Below are 13,978 nucleotides of genomic sequence, written 5' to 3' on the forward strand. Positions count from 1 at the left end.
GCTAAGGTTGGTTCAGTGGGTTGTGTAGGCTTCCAGGTGAAGGGGTATGGTGCCTGTGTTCTGGTGGATGAGGTTGGATCTTGTCTTTCTGATGTGGAGGACCACGTCTGGTGGTGTGTTTTTGTGTGTGTGTGAGCTTATTATGATTTTAGGCAGCCTCTCTGCTAATGGGTGGGGTTGTGTTCCTGTCTTGCTAGTTGTTTGGTATAGGGTGTCCAGCACTGTAGCCTGCTGGTCGTTGAGTGGAGCTGGGTCTTAGCGTTAAGATAGAGATCTCTAGGAGAGCTTTTGCTGTTTGATATTATGTGGAGCTGGGAGGTCTCTGGTGGACCAGTATGCTGAACTCAGCTCTTCCACTGCTGAGGCTCAGGCCTGCCACCCAGCGAGAGCACCAAGACCCTGTCAGCCACACAGCTCAGAAGAAAAGGGAGAAAAGAAAGAAAGAAAGAAAGAAGAAAATAAAGTTATTAAAATAAAAAATATTTTTAAATTATTAAAAATAAAAAAATATTTTAAGTAATAAAAAGGAAGAAAGAAGAGAGCAACCAAACCAAAAAACAAATCCACCAATGTTAACAAGTGCTAAAAACTATACTAAAAAAACAAAACAAAAAAAGAACAACAAAAAAAAAACCAGACAGAGAGAACCCTAGGACAAATGGTAAAAGCAAAGCTATACAGACAAAATCACACAAAGAAGCATACACATACACACTCACAGAAAGAGAAAAAGGAAGAAAAAATATATATCTATATAAAAAAAGGAAGAGAGCAACCAAATCAATAAACAAATCTACCAATGATAATAAACTCTAAATACTAAACTAAGATAAACATAAAACCAGAAACAAATTAGATGCAGAAAGGAAACCCCAAGTCTATAGTTGCTCCCAAAGTCCACCACCTCAATTTTGGGATGATTCATTGTCTATTCAGGTATTTCAGAGATGCAGGGTACATCAAGTTGATTGTGGAGATTTAATCCGCTGCTCCTGAGGCTGCTAGGAGAGATTTCCCTTTCTCTTCTTTGTGCACAGAGCTCCTGGGGTTCAGCTTTGGATATGGCCTCGCCTCTGCGTGTAGGTCCCCCTCTGGCGTCTTTTGGGAAGTCTGAGGTCTTCTGCCAGTGTTCAGTCGGTGTTCTGTAAGAGTTGTTCCACATGTAGATGTATTTCTGATATATTTGTGGGGAGGAAGGTGATCTGCACGTCTTACTCCTCTGCCATCTTGAAGGTCTCCCCCCATGACTTCTTTTAATATGGAGTATTCATAAATGTTATCCTACAAGTTGGTGAAGAAATATTAAACTTCCTTTCTAATCTTTATTAGAAAATCGAACTTTATAGTTAATTGCTTAAATTCTTGATGGCCCATTTTAATTGGCAGAATATTATTTTTATGCTCTGCCTCCTACTTTGGTGACTGTGAGAAGTCTTTTGTTTAAGAAATAACATTTATGAAGTGCTTACACAGGGTTAAGAGATAGACATGAAAAGATGACTACACCTTGCCACAGCCTGGGAGTACCTATATGAGAGTGATGTTTAAACATATAACTGTGATGAAGGACGATCCATACTGTGATGAAAGTATGCATGGAGTAGAGAGAGACGGCAATGATTCTTCCCAGAATCTGGAGAGCATATTAAATAAAGGGGAGGGGAGGGGCTTCATAGAGCTTTGATACCTTGAAGAGACAGGCTCCTTTGAGGAAGCCCTCTAAACAACTTGGTGGCTGTGTTTCTCAACAGGGACAGTGTTAACATAGGATAGGACAGTTCATCACCACCAGACTCTCCCAAGCATTTCAGGATATTTAGCAGCCTTGTATCTGTGGTCTTTTCCCACCAACTAGCTTCAGCTGGGGTCAGGAGGTGCCACTGGCTTCCTCACTCCCCAGTTTTGATCTTTATACACGCTCACACTATCACTTTCTGACCCTTCATGTTCATGTCTTTCTCATTCATTTCCTTTCATTCACCAAAGACTTTTGGTACCTGGCTTTCAGTTTCCCTTACTTCCCCAAGTCCCACCTTTAAGCCAGGTGACTAAAAATTCTGTATGGGTAACCCAGGCAATATCCTGGCCTCTCAGTTGCTTGACCTCCTTAAATTCAATGACCTTTACCTTTTTGCAACGCCACTCACTCCCTGGACTTTGTCATCATTTATGTCAGCTTCACCCTTAAAAGCTTAAAATAAGCTCTTCTACTTTCTACCCATTTTCCCAACTTTCTAACTGAATGACTTCTAGTGCATCTATACTTCAGCTTCAAGGACTCCAAGCCCTTGACTGCACTACTCTTTCTCTATCAGTTTCTTCTGCTTCCCACTTCCCATCACTTCAACCACTACATTCTTGCACTCTTGTCCTTCTGTTGCACCTACCCGGTAAAACACCACCCAAGGTCAGAAATGATAATAATCGCTAACATGGACTGTGTGCTTACTGTATTCCGGATGCTCTTCTAAGTTTACCTGGATTGTCTCCTTAAATCTTCATAACAGCCCTGTGAGATAGGCATTATTATTATTTCCATTTTGCAGATAAGGAAACTAAAGTGCAGTTTCTATCAAGTAGTGTCTCAAGAATATGAACCCAAGCAGCTTGCCACTAGAACCCATGCTCTTAACTACTACTTTAGACTGTCTTCCAAACCAGTTGTCTTCTCCTTCTGCTTGCATACTTGGACTGATGAGCCATTTTAGGGACAGAGTAGTTTGGCTAGATGGAGAGTGTAGAAAGTACTCATCTTAGCCCTTGGTTCAGTAAGTGACCCTCTTGGTACTTTTCCAGCCAAGCCAGTAAACACAGAGGTTTCAGTCATTGAGAAAAGTAAAAGTATTCTTAGCTTTCAGGCCTAAGCTTGCCCAACTCTGCTCTAGATGGCTCACAAGATTTTGCTACGCCCTTAGGGTGCAGAGGAGTCACACAGTTAGGCATTTGAATCCCAGCTTCACTACTTACTGGTTGTGTGGCCTTCGGCATATATCTCCCCCTCCCTTTTATTTTGTTATTATTTTTAAATTTATTATTATTATTATTATTATTTTGGCCACACTTAGCCACTTGCAGGATCTTAATTCCCTGACCAGGGATCGAACCCATGCCCCCTGCATTGGAATCTCTGGACCTCCAGGGAATTCCCTCCCCCTCCCTTTTAAAGGAGACTTTCTGGAGGTCTCAAAGAGTGCTTCCACTTATATTTCATTGGCTGAAACTTAGTCACAGGGCTCTACCTAACTGAAAGGAAGGCTGGGAAATTAGGCTAGGTGACCATATGTGCCCAGTTGAAAACGGGTTTTGTTACTAAGGCTGACTGAGAGCATGTGTTGGGGTACGCAACACAGTCTGTGTCATATACTTCCTGTCTACAGCCCTGTCCAGATATTCTCTGAGCCCTTGAATAGGCTCTTGAATTAAACCAGACACTGAGCTTAGTCACAGCTACCTGCTTGGGAAGGTGCCTCACAATGATCATCGTTAAGTTATGATGAGAGAAACCAGATTTTAAAGTCCAAGGACTCTCAGTACAGTCTGTGAAAACTCCTATTAGTATTGACAAAAAGCGTCATTCCAAAAATCTTCAGAATGTTACCATTTCAGATTTCTTTTGTGATGTTCTGTTTTCCATACTCTTCCAAAGTTCTGGATCAGATTCTGAGGTTAATTCTATTTCTGGTGATGACAATGCTTAGATGAACAAAATGTCAGCATGGACTTTTTCTACCATGCTAGTCAGTAAAAATTCAAAATAAATAGGTATAATGATTTTAAATATTTTGCTTTAGGTTTTTTTCCTCCAGTAAATGCTTGTCTCCACAGCACCTGGGCTTTTAAAAAATTGATAGTGGTGACATTTGAGTAAATGGCACCTTGGTTGACCATCTCCAGAGGATTTCACGATAGGCTTAATCTTATTCAAGATCTTTGACTTAGTGTCTGTTATCAGAGTACTTATCCAGATACAAGGGAAACTCTTCCAGAGTCATAAAAACAGTCACGCAGAAATGGTTTCCACAGAGCACACTGCTCTTCAGCTGCCCACAGAAGAGGGCATTCCAAAAGCTTATACATACCACATCCAAAGTATTAGGGTGGGGACTGGTGCCTCAGGTTATTTGGATTTAGAGGAATAAATCTTTCTGTTTGGATGAAAATAACATGATTTTATACTGTTATTGAACAAATAAAACGTTTTGTTTACACAATTTATATACTGTAATTTTATCATGTTTCTGACAGTTGGCAAAAACTATTTTGCTTTTGTGGAAATAGTGGGAGCACATGTCTGTCTGTCGGGTTCCCCTCTTTCAAAGCTGTTTTATGCTGAAATGTGTCCTCTCCAAAATGGAAAAACATCACCATCTTCTTGAGGGCTTTATTTGATGGTGTTATTGTTACGGTAGCCAGAGACCTCTGGGTTTTGTTTTTTTTAATTTTATTTATTTTTTTGGCTGCGTTGGGTCTTCGTTGCTGCGCACGGGCTTTCTCCAGCTGTGGTGAGCAGGGGCTACTGTTCGTTGCGGTGCGCGGGCTTCTCATTGCGGTGGCTTCTCTTGTTGTGGAGCACAGGCTCTAGGCACATGGGCTTCAGTAGTTGTGGCACGCGGGCTCTAGAGCGTAGGCTCAGTAGTTGTGGCGCACGGGCTTAGTTGCTCCGCGGCATGTGGGATCTTCCTGGACCAGGGCTTGAACCCATGTCCCCTGCTCTGGCAGGCGGATTCTTAACCACTGCGCCACCAGCGAAGCCCCTGACATCTGGGTTTTAATTTAAGTGTTTTGGGTCACCTAGAGCAGCAGTCCCCAACCTTTTTGACACCAGGGACCGGTTTCATGGAAGACAATTTTTCCACGGACTGGGAGGGTTGGGGGGAATGGTTTCAGGATTATTCAAGTGCATTACCTTTATTGTGCACTTTATTTCTATTATTATTACATTGTAATATATAACAAAATAATTATACAGCTCACCATAATGCTGACAGGAGGTGGAACTCAGGTGGTAATGCGAGCGATGGGAAGCAGCTGTAAATACAGATGAAGCGTCTCTCGCTCGCCTGCCACTCACCTCCTGCTGTGCGGCCTGGTTCCTAAAAGGCCACGGACCACTACCAGTCCTCAGCCTGGGGGGTTGGGGACCCCTGACCTAGAGTGTCTGTAGTTATAGAGTGAATTGATTTATCGTGAAGTTGATATATAAAAGACTTTTCTTGAAAGCCTGCTGGTTCTTTATTTGTTCGCTGCTAAGTAAAACATCTTTGGGCATTGAGAGTGGGATCCTATTAAAAAGAAACCTGCAGAAATACTTTCTAAGGCTTTCATCTAGAACCTCTTTGAGGCATAATGAAGAACTCAGTCTACTTGATCTGAAAGGCTTTTTATTCTCCCTAAAAAGATAGATAAACAAAATGTATTTTCCCCAGTTGTAAAAGTAATCCATAGTTACTGTAGCAAAAGAACACAGACAAAGTTACAGAGGAAAAAATAAAAATCATCCACAGGCCCACTACTCAGCAATAACTATGTTAAAGCCTTTGACAAACATCCTTTGAGATGATCAAATTAAATTAGTTGTCTTTAAGTTAGTTAAACATACCCAGTGGAATACCCTAAAGTGATTTGTGAATAAGGGAAGGCTTTGAGCCTCTCAATAATCCAACAACTGCCCTCATTTCACACTTCGCTGGGAGGAAGCTCTGTAAAACATAAGTCTTCCTAAATGTATTAATTGCTAATCTGCAGCACATACCCAAACAATCCTTTCAGTATGTGTTTCTCAATACTTCTTGGAGATCATGGTTTCTAGGATGACATTTTGTGATGCGTTGATAATAGGACCAGTAGAGGCTTTATTCTCTTAAAGATATGAACACTGATTCCCTCTGGTGTGTGAAAGAAGAGAGAGAGGTGTGAAATTGAAGGATATGGTCCTATCATCTCAGATTATAGTGAGCCAGTTCACTACTATCTGAAATCCATGAGGCACCTGTGCCAGAAGCAAAGACACAAAACATTTGCTGAGACACTTTATTGCCTTTGGTGTGTTGGGATGGATATTAGTGGTGGCATTTACTTATGAAGACTTCTGGAGCAGTCATCTTTGAGTTCCCTCTAATGCCACACACGATGCCTGAAGCCTAGTAGCTTGGTAGTGTTTGATAAGAGTACTAGCAATTGTGTTAAGAATAACCTTCAAAGAGCACTTGAGGACATAGGTTGACACTAGCTCAGTTCTGATGCCACTTAACTATATAAGAGATCCAGACTTTAGCCATGGTTGTCACCCTTCCTGGATGCGATGCTAGTGCAGTAACCTAATATCTAGGAATGGAGGTAGGTACAGGAATAATCTGCAGACAATACAAGGACACGGCTGCAATCTGCAGCACATGCCACTTAGCCCTGCCCTTCTACCATGAGGTGGCCTTCTATGGTGAAAAGATGTCACCTGGTGTCTTGGGAGCCTTTAGGAAAAGAAATGCAGGTACAACAAAAGTATCTTGTTTCTGCATTATATGAGGCATAGTTTTTCAAAGTACAGTCTCAAGGCTATCTGTACCAGAATACCCTGTATTGCCTTTTAAAAATGCAAGATTTTGATTCCCATTCACAATTGTGATAATTTTTTTAAAAAGGTGAGATACACAGAGGTAAATGTAACAAGAAATCTGTAGGATCTATCTGAAGAAAACTTTAAAATTGTACTGAGAGTCATCAAAGAAGATTTTAATAAATAGAAGGGTATATCTTACTCTTGGATAGGAAGATGTACCCCCAACGCTATAAGCAAGTTAACTTGAAAAGAAAATTTTAACTGGTAAAAATGTTTGTAACAGGTAAAACAGCTAACAGGCTAATTCCTGACTATATGAAATGCTTTTTAAAACAAAATTAGAACAACTGAAGAGAAATCGGCAAAGGAATTGACATTCCATAGAAGAATGGCATAGGTATTTCATAGAAGAATTATAAGTGGCCAGTAAACTTACTCAAAGCTATTCAACTGCATTCAGAATTTAATAAAAACAAAAATGAGATATCTTCATCTGTTATATTTACAAGGATGAAAAAATTTGATAATAATATCCATTGTAGGGAAAGTGGTAAAATACATGTTCATTAGAGCGTTTTGAATTGTTTCAAAACATTGGGAAATGATTAAAATATATTGTATTCACATAATTTAGCACCAACAATTCTAAAATATTTGGATATACTTTAATTTGAGTATATTTTAATTTCTTAAAAAATCATTGCAGATGTATTATGAAATACAAAAACAATAAAATATTAAATATTCAGTATGCAAACCATGTAAGTATATATGTGTGTACAGGAAGGATACCAGAAGGAGGTTATTAGTTATGCCATTTTGCTTTATATTTTTTATTTTCCAAATTTTCTGTGTTGACCAATCAGAAAAAAAAGCAGTGAACATTAACAAACAGAAACCTCATGTGATCCTGTGAGCATTGGTGTAATGGTAGCATACTCTACACTCTTTGATATATCTTGGAGATTGTCCACATTAGTTTATATAAAGAAATACTTTATTCTTTTTTTTTTTTTTTAGTTATTTCTGATATACATTTTAAAGTAATAACTAGAATTATGACTTATAACATTATACCAGAACATATAAGATTTTTAGAAATTTCATGTAATGTCTGAAACATTTATATTAACATATTTCCATACAAATAACTGAAAGAAAGTTTAGTATTAGTTGTTTTTGTTTGTTTTTTCATACTGCAGGTTCTTATTAGTCATCAGTCTTATACACATCAGTGTATACATGTCAATCCCAATCGCCCAATTCAGCACACCACCATCCCCACCCCACCACGGTTTTCCCCACTTGGTGTCCATACATCTGTTCTCCACATCTGTGTCTCAACTTCTGCCCTGCAAACCAGTTCATCTGTACCATTTTTCTAGGTTCCACATACATGCGTTAATATACGATATTTGTTTTTCTCTTTCTGACTTACTTCACTCTGTATGACAGTCTTTAGATCCATCCACGTCTCAACAAATGACTCAATTTCATTCCTTTTCATGGCTGAGTAATATTCCATTGTATATATGTACCACATCTTCTTTATCCATTCGTCTGTCGATAGGCATTTAGGTTGCTTCCATGACCTAGCTATTGTAAATAGTGCTGCAGTGAACATTGGGTGTCTTTTTGAATTATGGTTTTCTCTGGATATCTGCCCAGTAGTGGGATTGCTGGATCATATGGTAATTCTATTTTTAGTTTTTTAAGGAACCTCCATACTGTTCTCCATAGTGGCTGTATCAATTTACATTCCCACCAACAGTGCAAGAGGGTTCCCTTTTCTCTACACCCTTTCCAGCATTTGTTGTTTGTAGATTTTCTGATGATGCCCATTCTAACTGGTGTGAGGTGATACCTCATTGTAGTTTTGATTTGCATTTCTGTAATAATTAGTGATGTTGAGAAGCTTTTCATGTGCTTCTTGGCCATCTGTATGTCTTCTTTGGAGAAATGTCTATTTAGGTCTTCTGCCCATTTTTGGATTGGGTTGTTTGTTTCTTTGATATTGAGCTGCATGAGCTGTTTATATATTTTGGAGATTAATCCTTTGTCCGCTGATTCGTTTGCAAATATTTTGTCCCATTCTGAGGGTTTTTTCGTCTTGTTTATGGTTTCCTTTGCTGTGCAAAAGCTTTGAAGTTTCATTAGGTCCCATTTGTTTATTTTTGTTTTTATTTCCATTACTCTAGGAGGTGGATCAAAAAAGATCTTGCTGTGATTTATGTCAAAGAGTGTTCTTCCAATGTTTTCCTCTAAGAGTTTTAGAGTGTCCGGTCTTACATTTAGGTCTCGAATCCATTTTGAGTTTATTTCTGTGTATGGTGTTAGGGAGTGTTCTAATTTCATTCTTTTACATGTAGCTGTCCAGTTTTCCCAGCACCACTTATTGAAGAGACTGTCTTTTCTCCATTGTATATCTTTGCCTCCTTTGTCATAGATTACTTGACCATAGGTGCATGGGTTTATCTCTGGGCTTTCTATCTTGTTCCATTGACCTATGTTTCTGTTTTTGTGCCAGTACCATATTGTCTTGATTACTGTAGCTTTGTAGTATAGTCTGAAGTCAGGGAGTCTGATTCCTCCAGCTCCGTTTTTTTCCTTCAAGACTGCTTTGGCTATTCGGGGTCTTTTGTGTCTCCCTACAAATTTTAAGATGATTTGTTCTAGTCCCGTAAAAAATGCCATTGGTAATTTGATAGGGATTGCATTGAATCTATAGATTGCTTTGGGTAGTATAGTCATTTTCACAGTATTGATTCTTCCAATCCAAGAACATGGTATATCTCTCCCTCTGTTGGTATCATCTTTAATTTCTTTCAACTTTGTTCTTTTAAATGCAGTTGTGATAGTAAAACAAAGTCCTTTATTGATGAATATTTAAGTTGATTATAAATCTTTTGCTCTTATCAACAATAGTAAAATAATTTGTGCCTAGCTCATTTCACATGTATGTAACTCTACCTGTAGGATAAATTCCTAGAAGTGGAATTTCTGAGTTAAAATATTTTTGCATTTGTAATTTTGATACAAATTGCCAATTTGCCCTTCATAGAATTTTATTTAATCAAACACTACCATAAATCATGTAAGATAAAGCCTACCCCTTACCAACATTGTCATCAAACTTAAAAATGAGGTTAAACATCTTTCCTTTAGAGACATTTGTATTTCTTTTTCTGGGAACTGCCTGTTTATATCTTTCCCTCTTTGTATGTTAAGAAAATTAGCCCTTGCCTAGAGATCAGTTGCAAATACTTGACCCATGTGATTATTTTGCCTTTTAACTTTGATTATGGTGATTTTTGCCATGCAGAAAAAAATTTTAATTTATATAGTTAAATTTTATAGCTTCTAGATTTCTTATATGTTTTGAGATGGGGATCAGTTTTTTTTTCCCCAGGTGGCTACCCATTGACCCAACTCAATTTATTGAATAATCCATATTTTCCTCCACTGACTTGAGGTGCTACCTTTATCACATATTAAATTCCATATATATTTAGGTTTATTTTTGGAATTTCTATTCTGTTTCATTGAATTATCTGTCAACTCATTTGCCAGTACCATAGTGTCTTATTTATTGCATGTTTATAATGTATTTTAATATGTTAGAGGGCTTATCTCCTTTCATTATCCCTTTCTCAGAAATTTCCTGGTTATTCTTACTTGTTCAGTTCATTTAAAAAAATAAGCCTGTGAGATTGTTAAATTTATAGATTAACTTAAGGAGAATTGACATCTTTATGATGTCGATTCTCCTTACCCCAGTGTATGGTGTGTCTTGTTCAAGTATTCTTATGTGTCACTCACAAGTATTTTAAAGTTTTCTTCACATAGATCTTGCACATTTCTTATATTTATTGCTAGGCATTTTACCTTCTTCTGGTGGCCATTGTAATTGAGTATATCTTTCAGTAAATCTCATTGGTGGTTGTTTGTATACATAAAAGCTATTTTAATTATGTACCCAGACAATGTACTGAATTTGCTTATTCTCTGTATTAGTTTTTCAGTTGATTATCTTGGAGCTTCCATGTGTTCAATCATGTCTGCAAATATTGCTAATTTTACCTCCTCCTTTCCAATTTTTAAACTGTATTTTCTTTTGTCTGGCTGCATTGCATGCATGTATGTATTAGTTTCTTTGTTTTTCTCTTTCATAATTCATTAATTTCTGCATTTCTTTCCTTCTGTTTTTGTTTGGTTTACTTGTTATTTCTCATACTTTTTCAGTTGGATGTTAATTTTCTTCTGAGCACTGTTTTAGCTTTATTCTGGAGTCCCTGGTGTGTAGAATTTTCATGATAGTGATTTTGTACATACTCTTGAAATTTTGGTTTGGACTTCTTATTTAATCCAAGAATTCTTTGAGATTTTTTTGGGAGGTCCTATTATATATTTTTTGTTCATTGCACTTTCATGAGAGTATGTTTTCTACCTTAACTTTACTTTTTTTTTGAAATTGATTGTTTTCTTTATGGATTAATACATAGTCAAGTTTTGTGAAAGTTCACATTAGCGCTTAATATTATCAGAGAAAACTTAAGTATAGTTAATTATTAGTACACTATTTACTTGTACACAAGGGAAACCAGTAATGGATTAATTTCATCTAGCAAAGGCAAAAACGGGAATTTGTGTAGTTTGGAAACCATGGATTTTGTTTTTTGGGGGTGAGCTGCAGATTAGCTGGCAGCCAGCAGAGACCAGTCAAGGTCTCTGCTGGCTGAGACCTAAATTCTGATTTTAGGCACCTCGATGAGTCAAAAAAGAAAGCAGTCCCAGTGTCTAAGCCTCTTTGGAAGACTGAGAGTTTTGCTGTTGGCATAGGTGACAGGCTTTTGTCAGTGTCCTTTGTTATCCTATCCATCTTAGTTATGCCAGGTCTATACCATTTCCCTTCTCAGGATTTCTCAATATATGTCAATTAAGTCTACCACAATATGTTAAGATTTTCTATATCTTATTTTTTAAATTACTTATCTCTCATGGACCAAGAGAGATGAATTACAGTTTCCCACCACCTATGTTTTTCTTTTTCCTTATATCCTCTGTAGATTTTATGTAATATTGTTGCAAGGTTATTTGATCCACAGATATTCATAACTGTTCGTTTTTATTGTGAATTGTAACCTTTAGCATTACAGAGTAACCCCCCCCCCCTTTTCCTGGTCTGGTTTAATTTGGGCCTGAATCCAGCCACATCTATTATTAAGATGTTGCTACTTGTTTGTTTCTAGTATCTCTTTACTCATCCTTCTATCTTCAACCCTTCTGAATCATTTTATTTTTGTTGTAGGTCTTTTATGTAGCACAGATTTGAGTTTTGCTTTGTGATTCAGTCTGAAATTCTTTTTCTCTAAATAGTTGAATTTAGCTCATTTACATTTATTAATTTGATATATATGGTCTTAGTTGTGTCATAGTGTTATACTTTCTGTATTTATACCTTTTAAAGTATTTTACTATATAAACTCCTTGCTTTGTTTTCTGTGTGTAGGTTTCTGTGAGGTTTATATTTTAGTTTCCATAGTTATTTATGTTTGTAATACCCCCATTATACAATACCCTCAATGATCTATTTATTTAGCCAGACTTTCAGTATCTGTAATTCTCTTTTCTAAGTGATGATAGATTGATAAGCTAGACTTCATTAAAATTAAAAACTTTTGCTCTGCAAAAGACAGTGTCATGAGATTAAGAAGACAAGCCACAGACTGGGAGAAAATATTTGCAAAATACATCTAATAAAGGACTATTCTCCAAAATATACAACAACCTGATTAAAAAATGGGCTAAAGACCTTAACAGATACTTCACCAAAGAAGACTATACAGATGTCAAATAAGCATATGAGAAGATGTTCCACATCATTTGTCATCAGAGAAATGCAAATTAAAACCCACCTGTTAGAATGACCAAAATTCGGAACATTGACAACACCAAATGCTGGCAAGGATGTGGAGCAAGAGAACTCATTCATTGCTGGTGGGAATGCAAAATGCTACAGCCACTTTGGAATACAGTTTGGTAGTTTCTTACAAACTAAACATACTCTTACCCTACGAACCAGCAGTCTCACTCCTTGGAGCTGAAAACTTATGTCTACAGTAAAACCTGCACATGGATGTTTATAGCAGCTTTATTCATAATTTCTGAAACTTGGAAGCAACCAGGATGTCCTTTGGTAGCTGAGTGGATAAATAACTTTGATCCACCCAGACAGTGGAATATTATTCAGCACTAAAACAAGCTACCAAGCCATGGAAAGACATGAAGGAAACTTAAATACATATTACTAAGTGAAAGAAGCCAATCTGAAAAGGCTACATACTGTAATGATCCCAACTATGTGACATTCTGGAAAATGCAAAAGTCCCGAGACAATAAAAAGATCAGTGGTTGCCAGTGGGTAGGGGCTGGGGAATGGCATGAGGAACAATGAATAGGTGGAGCACAGACTTTTAGTAGTGAAAATACACGATGGATAGATGCCGTTATACATTTATAATTGTATGCCATTGCACCTTTATACATTTATAATGGTGGTAATAGAATGTGCACCAAGAGTGAACCATAATGTAGACTATGGACTTTGGGTGATTGTGTCTCAGTGTAGGCTCATCAGCTTTAACAAGTGTCCCACTCTGGTGGGGGATGTTGGTAATGGGGGAGGCTATGCATGTGGGGGGCAGGGAGAAATCTCTGCATCTTCCTCAGTTTTGCTGTGAACCCAAAACTGCTCTTAAAAAAAAACTGTCATAGAAAATTTTAATTTAAAAAAAGTGGCAGTGGGTCAGGGATGAGAAGTATCTTCATAGGGAGCAGGCTGGTCTTGATGCTTTCAACTGACTGTACTTATTAATTAAAAAAATTTTTTTTAATCTAAGAGATTTTAAAATGAAAGTTGAGTGATCCCTTAACCAAGATAATTTTAAACTGAGCTCCGGACTATAACCATTCTACTACTTTAAGTGAGCTAGTCATATCAAGCTAAATGTAAGCTGCTTGAGGCTAGAGAGGTGGTAAGTCTCACTATGTGCTTGACAAGGCCAGTTATTGATGAATATAAACTTATCACACGGGGCTCAGAATCACTTCAGTGTACAGCTACCTGCCCTGGTTTGGAATGCTTGTTGCTCTTTTTCTTAAATTCAGCCTTAAAGAACAGAGTATTAACTGACTCTCGTGAGGTGCCAGAATAAGCGACAGTACACAGAACTAATTAAAAAAATACTTCTGAGGGATATAAATTCCTAACCCACATGTACAAGCCTGTTAAAAAATTTTACTCTTCAAAACAAATTTTATCTGCTAAATTTTAAGTTGAATTAAGTAGCAAATGATGCTTAAATGAACAGACCATTACTGTTGACCCTATTCCCTCTCACACCTTTGACCATTTTCTGCATC

Source organism: Balaenoptera ricei, chromosome 16 (assembly GCF_028023285.1).
Source record: "Balaenoptera ricei isolate mBalRic1 chromosome 16, mBalRic1.hap2, whole genome shotgun sequence".
NCBI lineage: Eukaryota > Metazoa > Chordata > Mammalia > Artiodactyla > Balaenopteridae > Balaenoptera > Balaenoptera ricei.